Consider the following 16470-nt stretch of genomic DNA (forward strand, 5'->3'; position numbering starts at 1 on the left):
GCACGTACCATAATTCTGATACAGTGCACTGTTAAATACTTTATAGAGCTCTAATGCTCAACTAAAAGAAGATAGTAATTTCCTCACATCGGGGGCCTAATTTCCACGTGCGTTTCTGATTCAGCCCACACAGCGTACACTTGGCATGACAAAAATACCCAAGGAGGCCTTGGCCCTCTTTTGCCACATCCGTCTCTTGTGCCAATAAAGTCCAGTAATCATAATAAAAAATATCCTTCTTATCTGATAGCGATAGCTTCACTGGTTCTCTCAATACGTTTTCGCCGTCATTCGGTGTGGACGTCCGATCATAGTAATTGCGACTAACCGCTTCCAGTTGCAATTAACAGCTTCGCCTTAGAGTAGCACAAAATGAAGCTTCCGTTATACTGTCAGTGAGCTACACTAGTTCATTAGTGTCGTTTCGAGTAACTAGAAAATTAAAGAATGAAGCTTACTGACCATAGGTTGCCGTCAGGAATTACATTCCCAACTTATCATACCCTATGTACTACGTAGTCAAAATTTTGTGCTTAACACGAAGGCAATGGACGCACCGCTCAATGCAGTGCTTCCAAACGGAGCTGCAAAAAAAATATCCACATTCTCTGGGGCAGTAAAGTAGCTTCCACTGAGCGACACCATTTTAATGTTTACCGTCACTGTTTGTGGGATTCAGAAACGGCAATGTTACCTGTGAAGTGGTTATTGTTGAGTGATGCTTAGAAAAACAGTTTGCCGCAGCGTCAGCGGTATAGATTAGCAAGTACAACGCATGCGGTGCCTGAAAATTGCTGAGTCTTCTCAGTGTGCGCACGCTTGGCGCCCGCGGTGCGGGTCTGGATGCCCTGGCAGCGGCGCCAAACCGGCGCTCGACTCCCGTTGTCATGTTTCCCCTGTGGAGAAAAACTTGCTGACGATGTCTCCGCTTGCGTTGTCGCTTGCCTGCCGCTGCTGGAAAATGTGGGCCGTTGTCGCATTCTTGGGGAACCAGCAAAGCAGTAGCCAGTTGAGAGCATGCTGACGGGACGAGTTTGACGTTATGGAAGTGGTCTCAAGGCCGCGACGGCGACGACGATAACAATTTATTTATTTATTTAGTGCATACTGCAGACCACATTGTGGTCCTTGCAGGACGGGCAGACAATTAAGACACGGCATATACAAGATACGTCCGTATAAATTCATAAAATATATAGGCATTACAAGGACATACTGCTTCCTCCCAGAAACACATAGTGAAAAGATCAAAACAGAATAGCTAAATCAATCCATGGTGCAAACAGAACGATGTGAAAAAGAAAGGCAAGGGAATAATAATAATAATAATAATAATAATAATAATAATAATAATAATAATAATAATAATAATAATAATAATAATAATAAAAAAAATAATAAATAATAATAATAATAATAATAATAATAATAATAATAATAATAATAATAATAATAATATTTCCGTAACAGAGATATAATAGAGTTATCATCGTAACTTGTCTAAACCAATCAGGGCTTCTAGGACATGGCCCAGCAGATTTGGCTATGCATTAAGACAGAACACTCACATATGAAACAAAAAGAATGATGTTAAATAAAGTGCGCGCGACGTTACATTTGGCTGCGCAAATCCAGTACAACAATATAGAGAGTTCAAGCGTACCCATAACAAAAACCTAAAAACAAACAAGCAGACAAACTGCAATATTCAATACCTTGAAACAATGGCCGCATAAATGTGACATAAGGCAAAGCATGGAACAGGTTCAGCCTAAAGTGGGCGGATCGTGTATTTCCGTCATGTTTTCAAAGTTGCTGAGAAAATATGCCCCGGTAGATTGTTAAACAGGTTAGGAACGTACACACAATGTCGTGCCTCATCAAATCTTGTTGAGGAACAAGGCACAATAAAACGCAATGCCGAGCCGAGCATACGGGCAGGTTTATGCGGAACTTTGAAATCCGAGTCCCAAAAATGAGGCAGCATCACCGTTTGAACAAACAACGAGGGGGAAGAAGGAATAACTAGGGCGGTAAATCCATTTGTAGATAAAAGAAGGGAATTACAGGCTACACTTTGAAGCATGTTTTTTTTTTTCTTTCTTTAAGGAGCGTTAGGCCGGCTATTCCAACATGCAGAACAGGGGGCTGAAATTGTGATGCCGCGCCTGATTATGCACGGCATCAGAGCCTGCAGAGCCTGCACAGCCTTCTGCAAGAGCCTACAAAATCCCTCTTTTTGACTGAAAAACTTTTGCCATCTGCAGAGTGTGGACGTTTGACTTCTCCTTGAAGGAAAGTTCCTGCACAAAGATGTTGGAGCTCTTTTCGGGAGCTGCCTGCCGTGTGTGCGCGTGTGTTCGTGTGTGCGCGCGTGTGTGTGTGCGTGATTTTTATGAGAAAAAGTGAAGAGATAAGTTCAGCGCCGTAACTCACTCTTATCAGACATTTAACAAGGATCCTGAACATTCTTCGCGCCATGACCTTGTGGTAGAGCGACCGCCTTGTGGACAGCGGCGCCGGATCATTATCATCATCAGCCTGGTTACGCCCACTGCGGGGCAAAGGCCTCTTCCATACTTATCCAACTACCGCGGTCATGTACTAATTGTGGCCATGTTGACCCTGCAAACTTCTTAATCTCATCCGCCCACCTCACTTTCTGCCGCCTCCTGCGACGCTTCCTTTCCCTTGTAATCCAGTCCGTAACCCTAATGACCATCGGTTATCTTCCCTCCTCATTACATGCGTTGCATATGCCCATTCCTTTTTCTTGATTTCAACTAAGATGCCATTACCTCGCGTTCGTTCCCTCACGCAATCTGCTCTTGGCGCCGGATGCTATTCAACAAAGCTGTCTGTGGTCGGACAAGGGACTCCCAGAGACAACGCGGATAATCCCTATAGGCCCCTTTTCGTCATGCGAACCCTCGCAAGTATCCTAGCACCAGATCGGAAGATTTGAAGCCAATACCTCCAACGCTCGAGGTAGATTCTTTACCGATAGACTGCTATCTGGCAGGTGTCCTTCCAAGTGTCTGGAACTCCCGTAGTTGCCAAGTACCGGACCAAAGCGCACTTTTACCTATTTTACTGGTAGGTACCCTGCGGCAGCACTCGTCTGCTTCCCACAGCAGCGGCGGATGCTCTACTAATTGACCAAAGCTGTGGTGGGGCAAGGGACATCCAGAGACCTTCGCAGACTTCGATAAGGCTCTTTTCGAGAAGAGAACCCACATAAAAGAGAGAGCGCCAGATCGCGATGCATCTCTACCCCTTAGAAATAAAATGGCGAGTTTCAGGCTGCGGAGATTTTCGAACCCAGTACCTCCCAAATACGAGGTGGAATCCCAAACCTCAAACTCAAGACAAGCCCAAGTTTCAGCACTGGAGAAATAACTATTTCTTCTTTAAACTTACGCATTTTGGTGTTGACTCTTCAATTATCGCTCTTCTGTACAGTTATCGGGACGATAGATCATGTTAAATTAGCATCAACATTCATCTAGTCGTGTATAACCTGGCTGCGCCTGCTTTTTCTGCTTTCTCCCTCAGGTATTTACGCACGCGTTCTATCCTTATGCGTACAGCCAACAGAGCACCTGTTTGATGCTCAAGAACGATGTGGAGTAGACCGTGCTTACTCCACTAACCGGAAAACATTGTAGGAAGTCAACAGAGTTTTACCTTTACCGGTTTAAAAGAGACGTGAGGTTGTGGTTTACTACTGCAGTAACACCATTGCAGGCATTACATTAGCAACTAAGACACATTACACCAGCAACTAAGCGAAAAATGGTTTCTCACTGCTGGAACAGTTATATATCCTCTCTGACTAAAGGAAGACGACCAAGTGCTTTATTCGCAGAATTCCTCTTTCTGTGTTCTCCTTTTCTTGAAAAAAAGCTTCGGAATTCCCTCGTGGGTCGGCTCCCTGTCTTGCGGCCTTGGACGTGGAGCCTTGCGGAGGCCCGCCTGGCCAGAAGTCATCAAGGCCGTCCTCTGCGGGAAAAAGCGGAGGCTTGCTAAGCGTCACCGATGACACTGAGTGGTACTCTGTGCCGGGTGCAAATACTGCAAGGGGGGAAATTACTTGTCAAAGTGCCAGTTCTTGAGCACCGTCTACACGTGGTAGCAACATGTTATTAATTCCATATACGCGCTGTGCGATGCTTACGTAAAGTATGATCAGAAAAAAAATGAGCACCGCTGCCACTCGGCTATCACCAGTACATCTCATTCGATTTCAAACGCCGAGTCATTGTAGCTTTTAGGGCACGCCACAGCAACAGATATTGGAGCAATGATTGTGTACACATTAGTTCCGGCTTGTTATTCCATTTTGTATATATTTCTTCTATGTGTAAAGGAGTAGCCGGCGCCTCCGAAACGCGCTAAGGGCTCATAAATATTAGGCGCGAAAAAAAGAAAAGTCTAAGTTTCGCCCGAAAGAAGAGGCATCGATTGCGATTGCAAATTAGTAGACAGTTATACGAAGTAAGGATAGTAATTCTATCGGCCGTATAAACTTGGAAACATTCGCTTGCGAACTGAATTAACAAGCATGTTGTCATCGCCCACATGGCAGACATGAACGCATCACACTCGATGATCGCGGACACTCGCTGTCAAAACGGTGGCGTGAGCAAGCGTGGCAGCAGCAGCCAGCGAAGTGACCTTCAAGTTGTGCATCGCTTCAACGCAAATAGCAGCGAGAAGACACTACTCGCCAAGCTTTGAGCCCTCTGTAGATCGCTTTCAACATACGGCACGCGCTACAGCTCGACGCCGCGCTAAGATTGCTGGCGGAGTAGAAGCCGCTTGTCCACTTTCCCTCCCGCGCTACTTCCCCACCTTCCACCGTTTCGCGCGTGAGATTGAGCCGCGATCGTCAGCCCCTTTGTGCCCAGTCGTGAAATATGCAGTTGCTGCCGGAGCCCAACACCACGCCCCTCGCTCCCTCCCAGCCCCCAACGGCCTTTCGCGCGACGGAGGACGGTGCGTTTTCTCTCCACCTTCCCCCATCGCGCGCGCCAGGTTGAGCCGCGATCGTGGGCGTCCCTCGCATGCTTTCACTTTCACATGCAGCATACGGCGTGCGGCGACGGTGTTTCGCCCTTGGAGTTTATACGGAACATCACGGCGACGGCAAAAATGCGCCTGGAGTGTCCACACGATTGCCATCGCAACGGGACAACTGGACAATAGTAGACAAGATTTCCCATAGTTTTTTGTGTTATTCCTGTCATTTAATATGGGATCTGAAGTTGGAGTCGCACGCCTTTGTTGACAAAACTTGTGCTGCGTCATGGCCACCATTGCATTCTTCATCACGTTATGACAAAAATTCGTATCATGAATCGCAAGCACCCGTACAATTACAGTTGAAATAATGTTCTCACGTAAGAGAATATTCGGTGATAATGAACTTAAACAAAGACAAACTCAAAATTTAATGGTTCCAAGAGGGATGGGGCGTCCTGCGTGCAGCGTTGTTTCGCAATGAAAAGAGAGAAGAAAAAAATGAAAGAAGGTGTAATTTTAGGGTTCACTGCTTTCGACCCTTTTTCCTTCAATAGGACTTGATCAAGTGATCAAACGTGCCGCCATTGTGATTGATTTTTTTTTTTTTTTGCTGACGGTTTCTAGCAGTGTGCTTGTCTTTTATTGAGTCCATCTAAGTGAGTTGCTCGTAACCGAAGCAACTTGCCGGAAAATATGCGCGCGAACTGAAGAAATTCTATGGTGAATTTTGGCCCGGCATTGTTGCATTTACCCTTGGATTCAAATTCTGTTCCTTACGAAAAAGTACTCCACGTTTATGTTAAGGCCACAAACACAAAAAGCTCCGTGAAGTAGAGCTTGCTGTTAAGCCTCTCTCACGACCAGATTTCGAGCGCTATGCTCCTTAACCCTTTCACCTAAATTTTAGGACCTGCATATTCCTTTCGGGCGTAATCTTCAAAGCATCGCGGTTCTTCCTAAATAAGACGACGGGCATAAAACGACTTCTTTATATTCAGGCTCACAAGCTAAAATAGCAGAATATAAACGAAAAATTCGAGCGAGTCCCTTTCATATAGGCTTTAAGGTCTGTTGAAACGACGCTTAAATATATCTCAGTGGTTTTACAGCTATGGAGTCCTTAGGGACCGCCTTTATAGGATAGTAAAACTGAAAGAGTAAACCCGACTCAATGCAGTAAATCGGGTAAAGAGGAAGGCAAACTTTCTTCCCTGTGAAAGCGGCAAGGTTCCCCTGGCTCAATGCCAGCTGTAGGCTTCTGAATGAAGAAGATAATGCTCTGGCGGAAATCATTAATAATTGAATATTTTCACTTTGGAGTTACAATTGTGCCTAAAACAAATTGTCTAAAAACGTAGTGTAACAAACTGTGTTGCCCTGAACATATTTTCAAAGAGACGATATTCTTTTCGCGTACTCGCGTCCCCCGTCGCACACGTTGCAAGAGTGCCATAGGCCAGTTGCGAACATTTTTAAAACAAACAGTCACATTTGCGCGGCAATTCCAACATGAATGACAGATATAGTATGCCGACCATAGTCATCATGCCCAAATCCATTGCCTATAGAAACCAATGACTGCCACTGCTGTAGTATGTCTGCTTCTGGTGCTGCACGTGAGTAGCCTGCCACCAGTGATTTCAGCATCGCCGCAATGTTCGTTTGTATGTCTCGTTGGCTTACCATTAGTTTTTCGTAAGATTCATATAAGCTGGCGACAGCTAGGCCTTTTCTCACGTTTATTAACATAAAATGAAACAAGCAACAATATATAACCTGGGAGTAAGAAATAATTAAATACAACAGAAGAAAACGTAGTAACACTCAGGGGGAAGTCTCAATCGAAAAGGTTCATTTGAAACAAGAATGCGCGTTTATCTGAAGTACGCAGGTACGTTTCACGTAGACGCTCGAATGAGACCCTCACCCTAACCCAGGTTGCTACTAAGTCAATATTCGTCGCATATGAAAGCGACTTCAAAGCAGTGTTCAACTTCTTTCATTGCTTTGTAAGGCATTGCTTTTGATGGCCATGGCCGAAAACCTCGGCAAGGGAAAAAGTATCATACGAGTCGACTAAACGGATTGTTTGTTTGTGACTCTCTCTATGTGTAATGTGCTTGGGGCGTCCTCCTATGATATACGTCCTCGAAGTCATGGCTACGTGAATGTGCTGGTGATGACAGCCGCTTAATTCGCAAAAGTAAATGCTTGGTGTAAGGATTTCCCCGGCATTGACGATGTGCAAGGGTGTCGCTGTGTGGCTGCCAAAGCTGAGGATCCAGTTGGTACTCGAGATATCGGTCAACTGCGTATATATTTGATTGCTTTTAGCTCTCCATGAATCAGTTCGACAGCCGCAGTTCGGTCTAGATGCCTCGTAAAATTATCTTTCTGTACGAATCATCACAAGTTGCTCTTGGCGTCGTATCTTCCATTTCATTTGCTTTGATTGCACAGATACTTAGACCCCGTAGAAATACCAGACGTTTTAATTCTGCAGCTTCTACAAGGTCTTCCAGAAGAGTGTACGTCCCACATGCGTTTGTTTGACCGGGAGTTGTATATTTAATACATGTCAGGGGAGCCACGAAGGAATCTAAGATGACGGCCCATTTTCGTAGCATATTGGATAATTTCAGGAAGCTGATGGCCAGTGAGGTGGCTACAAACTTTGATGTCGCTGACAACGCAGATGTCCCAGTCGGAATCCACATTCTTCTTACGAATCTGGGATGACAAATGTTCATGTTAGGTTTTCCTTTCTTTCTTTTTTTTTTGTGGTAGCGCCATCGATGTGAACACAGCCTTTGTTATCTATGCTCCATCTCACAAGTGCCTTACAGCACTTCCGCGCTCATGCTTACATCTTAATTGTGATCAAGGGACCCGTACGAGGCCCGAAACGTCGGTTCTTTATTTTTATTTTATTCTTGGTGAGTGCACGTTTTTCGGCACCACACTGCCGAAGGTACGAGGCGTACACAGGCAATAACATTGCACAGCGGAATATAGTTGCCGGCGTTACTGGCTGATTATGTGCTGCACTGGAGAGTTTTCTTTTTGCTCGCAGCATGATTCGGTACAGCGATACGTGTGACATGTTAGGACCTTTGCACATGGAAGTCGTATACCAAAAATTACTGCGGCAGATTGTCACCGGTAACCGTAATAGCCACCCTAACCGACCGCCCGCTTTGATCCGAATTCACGCCTGTTACTGGCTCTCCGCCCTGTCAGCAAGAAACAAGCTGCAAAATCCTTCATCATTAAGTTTGATTCCAAGCTGAGGTCAAACCATTAGGTATGTTTTGTCGTGATTATTGAGATCGGTTGTTTGTTTTCACGGTGTTAGGACTGCAGACAGGGCTCCGAGCCGTAAAACTGGTTTGATTTTTAGTTAGCAGATAGTGCCACAGCATTAGCACTGGTGATGCGTTGACATGCTATAACGGCATAATTGTTAAACGCATCATTAATTTGTTACCCCGCACTAACATGGCACGTGATGACAATAGTGATCAAACGCCAAGTAGACGCCGAGCGGACGCTGTGGCACAGGTGAAAATTTATAAGGGCATTCGCCCTTACTACTTGCTAAGGAGGTTGCAACGCAACTGCAGGGAAAGCGTGCAGGTGAAGTGAAGCCCCGTTGTCGCAGGCACGTAAACACAGCGTACGGTTACGATGTCAAAATATATATATTTTTTTTTTGCGTCAATCCACCAACCATGGAACATGCACCGACAGGATTGATGGCAGCAGCCGCTGAGCAGACGACGCGCCGCGGACGAGCACATCTGATGGGACATTCAGCCTTCCTATTGGCTAGGAATTCGAGTAGCTTCCACAGTGCTGCAAGGAAATACTGAGCGAAGCTATAACAAACGGATGACATGTGGCCAAGCGCATCGTTGCGGTGGCTAGTATTCTATTCTTACTTCGAAGGCCTTGAATTTACGTTTTACTTGTTGGTAGTACCAGAACCCAGGCAAGGTAGTTGAAATTCGGATGCCAGAAAGGGGACATTAGAAGGTGTAGAACGTATCGTTGGGACCCATCACGTATTTGTAGTGCATTTCTGAGAGAACCACAATAAGCAAAGCCCGGCTCCGCGATAAACAGGAGGAAGAAAAAGAGTAAAATGACATGTACAACGGCTTAGACGGTCGCCATGACGGCTTACATGAGCATTCGGGAACAACTTTCAATTCGTGAAACGAGTGGGCGTGGACAGTGTAGGCGACCAGTCGAAAATGTGCGGACACATCTACACGCTATGAATCATGTTCAAGGGATGTCACGTTAAAAATAGGCTTTAGGTCGGGGGCTCCGTACACGGGAATGGAGAAACAATTTTTTCCTGGCAATCGCTGCACCGATTTGATGAGGTTTGTTCCATATAAAAGAAAACGTTAAGCACTAGGGAACATGGGAAGTGTATATTATAGGTGTCATTTTTTACAAATATTGTTGAAAATCAGAAAATTGTAAAGAACTGAAGAATCCAGTTTACAAGGGTGTAACTCAGCAGTAAAACACGCTATGAGACATCTGTAAACTCCTTCCAAAAATAAATTAAAAAAATATAAAGTTGCTGCCGAAGCCCAAACGGCCCCCCGCTGCCTTCCTTCCATCCCCCATGGCCTCTGGCACGACGGAGGACGGCGCGTTTGCTCTGCGCCTTCCCCTTCGCGCGCGCCAGATTGAGCCGTGATAGTGGGCTCCCCTCGCGTCCTGTCACTCGCGCATGCAGGATACGGCTTGCGGCGACGGTGTTGTCGGCATTGGAGTTTATACCGAACATCACGGCGACGGCAAAAATGCGCCTGAAATGTCCATATGCTTGCTATCGCAATAAGTTCCCCGCTCGTCTAAAAAATAAAAAAAAAGATTTCGCTTTACATGTAGTAGGACCTCGTTCGTACGTTTTGGAAAAAAAAACACGAAAGAATACGTACTAACCGAAAAACGTACAATCCGAAGGGAATAAAAAATTTGACAGACTCAACTGTACCTGATATCTACTTAATGCGAAGCGTTGCGCGAGTCGTTGCGCACCAGGCACGAGAAGCGCGTCGAGTTGATGGGGCTTCGGTGACCCGAAGCGCATTTTGTTGTTTGCCTATTGTGTATTTTTTTTAAGATGGAGAGGGGAAACGAAATCGAGCTGGTCGGCGTCGCGGGATGCCGCCGAAGCGAAACGTGACGCTCGCATCGCGCCGCCTGCAGCAGGGAACGGCGGCTCGTTTGGATTATCGCCTACTAAAAGCGTGCGATACGCTACCTACGGCACTATACGCCTCACGCGCTGTAAAACAGATAGGTGAAGATGCTTATCGTAAGAGCTTTGCCGGCAATAGCTGTCAATACGCCGTGCAACGACCCGAGATGAGATTTGCTGGTACTGAAATAAGAAACTGGGTGCGCGCCGGCATTTCCACATCAGACGGGCGGGTAAGTATTGCGTGGAAGCTGATGCGGCGGGCGGCTACTGTTCTCAATCTTTTTTTCTGGCTTTTCTTGTTTACATGGTATCCAGCGGCCAGAAAACGCATACGATCGCAGTCTGCAGCAGGGAACGGCGGCGCGTTTCAGTTATCTCCTATTAAAATCGTGCAGTACGCTTCTAGCGGCACTACGCGCTGCGAAACAGATAGGGGAAGATGCTTATCGCAGTAGGGTTGGCGGTGATAGTTGTGAATGCGGCGTGCGATCAGTGCGACGACCCTGGAGAAGATTTGCTGGTACCGGAATAAGAAACTGAGTGAGGCGGCTGGGCGAATATTGCGGTGAAGCTGTCGCAGCGGGCGGCAATACACTCTTGTTGATCCCACGCGCCTCGGGCATGTTCGTGTTTACACGGGATTTAGCTGCCGGAACACGTATCATGGGATCGCAGTTTGGTGATTTACTGAACTTTGGTACTGAAAATTCTTGTTTTCTTGGAACGTATGAATTGGTTATAAATAAGCTTAAGTCTATTGGGTCATGTTTTGTGGTCTCGATCGTGAATGTTGACGCCGGGAAAACGTACGTGGCGGGATTGTATCAGCGACGTTCTACTCTATTTGAACAGGGAAATAGAGAACTGGCCCCGAGCTGAAGCTTCCTCTTCACCACTAGTTGTTACTGTTTAGTCTTTCGAATCATACCCATTCTTCTTCTTCAGTAAGTGCTTCTTTTTGTTTTTGTCTAGTCCGCCTTGTTTGTTGTGCGAGCATTGCATCAGGCATCGCGTCTTCTGATTTCCCGTCTAAGTCTCTCGTTCTGCACACTACAGCAATGTGTGCCTGTTCTTACTACCAGCTTCATCAACGGTGCTTTACATATTCTTTGGTAGAATCACTGCTGCTTATTCCGGCAACCTCTCGATCAGAGTGGCCGCCAGGTGCACCCACACGATTACTCTGGCATTATGTTGTAATTCGCCATAGTTCTTGAGTAATACAACAGAGAAGTGTCAAAATTTTTCGATAACCAACACACCTGCGCTGTGCAGCTACGACTTGACACGTGGACATGGTCCACAAACAAACTTCGCATATAACCGCTGTTGGTTACACATGCCTGACGTACGAAAAAAAGCTGGTCGTAGTATTGCACCAGCCTTGTCTTCACGGCCAGCTTCTGAGCCTCGCTGTTTTGTGACGTCATCAGTTATAGTGTCCGCCGCATACTAGGCTTTCCGCGGGGACTCCGTACAAGATGTCTGAGCAACCACTTGTGGCAATGTTCAGAATATTGACGTCAGTTTTTTTTTCTGTTTTCTTTTTAGCACATTTCGGTGAAGGCAGTGTTTCTACAGGGTGCACTTAATTTAATGTGTCCCATAACCTGGGTTCCTTGTAACGACAAACTTGGGTCCTATAACGTAAAACAAATCCAATATGTTTTTATTCAAATCTCCTAACGTCAAACTTGCGTAACCACCGACGCAAGCATCGGGTGGTGACCCGCAGGTTTGTCTAAACATACCAATTAAACGCTCTCCTCGTTTATAGGAGGTAACTTTTGTTTGCTTTGAAAACGAATAACATTGCCTACATGGAGCGACTTCACTTATCTAATTGGCTGATAAGAGGCGAGGAGCACACTCACATGGGGAGGGATATATGGGGCCGAGCCAGTGCACTGAAAATTCATAACCGGATGAAGAGGTTGGTGCCGGCGTCTGCAATTGGTCTGTTTTTCCTTATTTAGCCTGCTGTGGATGGTCAACATTCGCTGCGGCATGCAACGGAAGCTTAAGAATGCCACTAAAACAGACCCTCAGCAAAGAAAAGTTGGCTGAGCGATGTGGTAAACGTGCCGAAAGTGCTCGAAAACGTTACATGGCACGCAAAACGTTTTATTTTACGCAAATAAATACATGCTCTCCGGCAGGTGCGAGTAGTCGGTGCCTGAGCGATCGGCGGCAGCCATCTTTTATTCCTTTCGCAACGGGGCAGCTTGCGGCTATTCAGAGAAAAATTCAGTTTTGTTCGGCATACTGATGCCTCTCTAACGCGTACACGTCTCTTTGACGCGGAAAGTTTTCGTGGTTTTGTGGCGTCGCGTGACAGGGAAGTGAAGTGGATGGAACCCGAAAACTTGTGACAAATAGCAGAGGGCTAATAGCGAAAAGGCCTCGAATAAGAAATAGCTATTTTTGTTTTGTGAAGCCCAACCATGCATAATCAGAGTGTACACGTCATATCAGATAGCGAGCTATCGCGGTTTGCGTGACGTCGCGTGACCGACAGGCGAAATAGGATGGCCCAAAAAAGTTTTTGACCAATTGCGGAGGGCTGATTGCAGAATTGGAATAGAAAAATTTGGAATAGCTTTACGTTAGTGCACCCCTTGACCGGTAGTTAGATTTAAATCCTGAACATTGCTCTAGCTGACAAGCGAATATTGAATATCAGGCAAGGGCAACAGAAAAAGGAAAGTGAACCGCACGCATAAGACATCATCAGTTTTAAAGAGCAAATAAATGTCAAAAGCACACACCAAGAGCTTGTTTGCCCACCTTTATTGTGCCATCTCCTGTGAAGAGTTGCGCTTCTCGAGAATATGATTTCCCAGTGGCTTTGTTACTTTAATATATTTTATACAGGTTCTGATTGATCGGAAACTATGGGAAAGCAACTTCCGCCATTAGGTTCGTTGTCAAAGGCAAGAGGAGGTGCAGCCGTAAAGTCGAGTCCGGCTGTAAGTCCGACGCGTATGGTAGCCGGAGTGGAGAGGCATTTCAAAAGATTTAAACAGTGCATTGAAACGAAAATGGCGCCGTGTAAGCATGACACTCGTCGCACTCGTCAGGTGCAATTACTTACTTGACAGCGGATCGGCGAAAATGGAGACGGGGAACAAGAGAGCCATAAAAATTCGAGTGCTGCACACAGATACGACAAACCGTTGCTTTTACGTCACTTGCTGTCAATTCTTTCGCTTCGTTACCTCGGCTCTCGCAGTGCCTGTGAGTCGCTAATGTAGGTGACGCCTTGTTGAAAACACGGGAGAACACGTTACTTTGAGCCTCTTTTCTCTGCGCAGCCTTCAAAAGTAATGGCTCAGACCTTTTCACCGTTATCAGAGGGCACCGCGCGAATAGCTAAAGAATGTTGTTTCTTGCGGCAGACAATGTGGTAGTTGATACATGTCATACATATATCGAGTGAACGATCGCTATAAAGAGACCCCTACGTACTCCATAGAGCATTGACGTAGATAGGTACTGTTCGTTTTTCAGCCATATTCCTCGCAAGCATCAATAAACAAAAGAACGCAGTGTTTGTCATTTATTGCTGCAGGTCTGTCACGCTTGCTGCGTGCCGTTTATGATGCTTTTCGCTTAGGCAGCGCATGAACCGCGTGGGGACAGCAACTTTCTTCACTGTCAGAAGAAAAAAAGCAGACATTTCGTGTAACCGCCTTGACCCGTGTCGCCTTCCTTTTGCAACGAGGAAATTCTCAAACAGTGGGCAGCATCAAGTTGCAGGCATATAAAAGTGCGAGGAGGTTCGTCACGCGTGCTTTTTTTTTTGCAAAGTTATTTTGTTTCTCGATTCCGTTACGGGGGACGCGAACATCACAGAACTCGACGCTAAGAAATCATTTCGATGATGGCTGAGCTTTCGCCCGCGCACTCTCGAAGTTTCTGGCACCTGCAAATCAGTATGGCGACGTAAAACAAGCGTTCTTGATTTCGTGTCGCGCAAGTCAAAACGGACGGAGTCATTTCGCGCAGCAGATGTAAAGAAAAGGCACCAAAGAGTGTTAAAAGCTTGAAAACTTTCGCAAGCAACAAATAACAAAGCGCGACGACAGCGCCTCGTTAGACTCGCACGACTGCTTGCGTCTACGTAGCGGAACTGGAGCTGCTGCATCACAGGCCGAACTGAGCGCTCGTATGCCACGCTATATGGGAGGAGCAGCGCACCCTAAGCGTGGGCAACCGAGACGTCCATCCACGTTCGCACTTCTCGCTTACTTGAAGTTATACGCTGAATGTGTGGTCCTCATGACTGTAAATTTTGGTTTGCACGTTTCCAGAGATAGCCAATTACGAGAAGTTCCACCGGCTTTTAATTAGAAGCCTGAACTTCTCAAAGTAATAAATAAACCAATGACGGTGGGCACGAATATCTATGGCAATGTTTCTGTGTCGTTTTGTATTGCCTTGGCATTGCTTCCATGTCAACAGACGACTGGATAAATAAGTAAGTAGGCCTTAAATTTCTAAGGTAATAAATAAACCGACTGCGGTAAGCGCGCATGTCTATAGTAAAGTTTCTGGGTTGATTTTAACGTCTTGGTAACCGACTCGACCAATATGTGAGTAGGCCTCAAATTGTCAAGATAATGAATCAGTTGACGGCGGTGGGCGCCAATATCTATGGCAGTGATTTTGTGTTCAGTTGTAGTGCACTAGTAATATTTCCAGGTGAATTGGTTCGACGGATAAATAAGTAAGCTGCAGCGAAACAAGACTGTCGCTCTATTTGCTTTTTTTAAAACTTATTTTCCGGTATTCATAGCGAGACATTTGTTCAAAAAACTCTGCGAAATGAAGAGCATCGAATGAAGAGTAAGTCCCTAATTAAACATTCACGGCTTCTATGTGATGTATCGGGTTCGACATTAGTTTACTTACGCCAGAAAGTGTAGCTTCCTAATAGCCCCTGTTTCTTCCACATTCTTACGTCAGCGTCAGAAATCCAAATAAAATAGTGAACAATGTACAATGTCAGTGGGGATGCTTTTTGTTGTGCGAAAATATGTCGGAGTTTATCATTGTCGCTAACAAAGTTTCTAAATCTTAGGACACATGACGCTAATTTCAGCCTAAAACTTTAGGGCACGTGATATTATTTTCGACTTAGACGAAGTTTTCATTACAGAACTTCTTGGATTGCCGATGTTAACATTTTAGCTCGCACGCGTAAGCCCTAAAAACTACACCCCTCGAAGCTCCTACTCGTGTACTGCCGACCCGTGGCGTAGGCCCCCCGACCATAACCGTTCCGCGCCAAGTGCATCACGTGCAAAGCAACGGAACGGAGACCGCCGCCGCCCTTTTTACACAGTGCCAAAATAACGAGAGCGAAAATGTCGTTAGTTCGCGTGTAATGCCTGGAAAAGATAGCCGCAGCGCTTTAGCGTAGGATGGCTTCAGTTGCTTTGTAATCACGAAAATACTAGCGCACAAACGAAAAGCACAAGTTTCCTTCATTTTTTTTCTCTCTAGGGGATAGTAGGCTGTGCCCAGTGACACCCAATGGGCGCCTTTTATACGATGACGTTATGCTCGGATCAGGAGCGGAAAATTGTCGGCTTACACCTTCAACACTACTTTGAAGCTATGCAGCATGAGGTTGCATAGGAAGATAAGTGTAAGCGTGTGCAAAATTACTATTTGTGTCCGTTATTTTTAACTGTTTTCGTCGTGCCTGTCGCATCAGTACGCTGCATGCAAAAATCAGTGAAAATGACGTTAGCGCTTCTTGACACCGCTGAAAAATTTCGCCACGTTTTATTTGCATTTTAGATGGCGCAGATGGGTCTACTGCAACAGACCCACTCGCTCTCACCTTTTTGCGAATACGCCTCTATTGGCGGGGTTGTAAAATAAATAGTAATCACATCGTTAGGCTAAAACTCGCTCAGCGAAGCGTGTGCATGTGTCCTAATTATATGCAGTGTATTATATTCTCGAAACCATTGGTCTGTGTTCTTTTAAACGCTCTGAAAAAGAAATCTAAGACGTGCGAAAAAAAGCCTGCTTTACTCAGCATTATAATATGCGCACAGTGCACCTGGCAGCTCTTTTCTACGCCTGATTACGTCATGTAGGCTGGCGTTTAAACCATAGAGTACGCGAGCTTAGCAAGTTCTTGAGCCGAAATTGTTTGTAAGAGTAGCTGACACCGAATGATGATGTTGGACATATTATTAGCG

At 45.7% G+C, this 16470-nt stretch overlaps 1 protein-coding gene and 1 long non-coding RNA gene across 4 annotated transcripts in view; one reads left to right on the plus strand and one right to left on the minus strand.

Moving 5' to 3' along the window:
* Nucleotides 1-16470, plus strand: part of LOC135904809 (G-protein coupled receptor dmsr-1-like) — a 1021428-nt gene that overhangs the window by 425243 nt on the left and 579715 nt on the right. The gene's annotated exons all lie outside the window — the stretch shown is intronic.
* LOC135904838 (uncharacterized) overlaps nucleotides 3860-16470 on the minus strand; it is a 126996-nt gene continuing 114385 nt past the window's right edge. For both annotated transcript variants that reach the window (XR_010565227.2, XR_010565228.2), the window contains one exon: nucleotides 3860-4002. This is a non-coding gene — a long non-coding RNA (uncharacterized lncRNA). The remainder of the gene's footprint in view (nucleotides 4003-16470) is intronic.

The sequence above is a fragment of the Dermacentor albipictus genome, chromosome 1 (genome assembly GCF_038994185.2).
Source record: "Dermacentor albipictus isolate Rhodes 1998 colony chromosome 1, USDA_Dalb.pri_finalv2, whole genome shotgun sequence".
NCBI lineage: Eukaryota > Metazoa > Arthropoda > Arachnida > Ixodida > Ixodidae > Dermacentor > Dermacentor albipictus.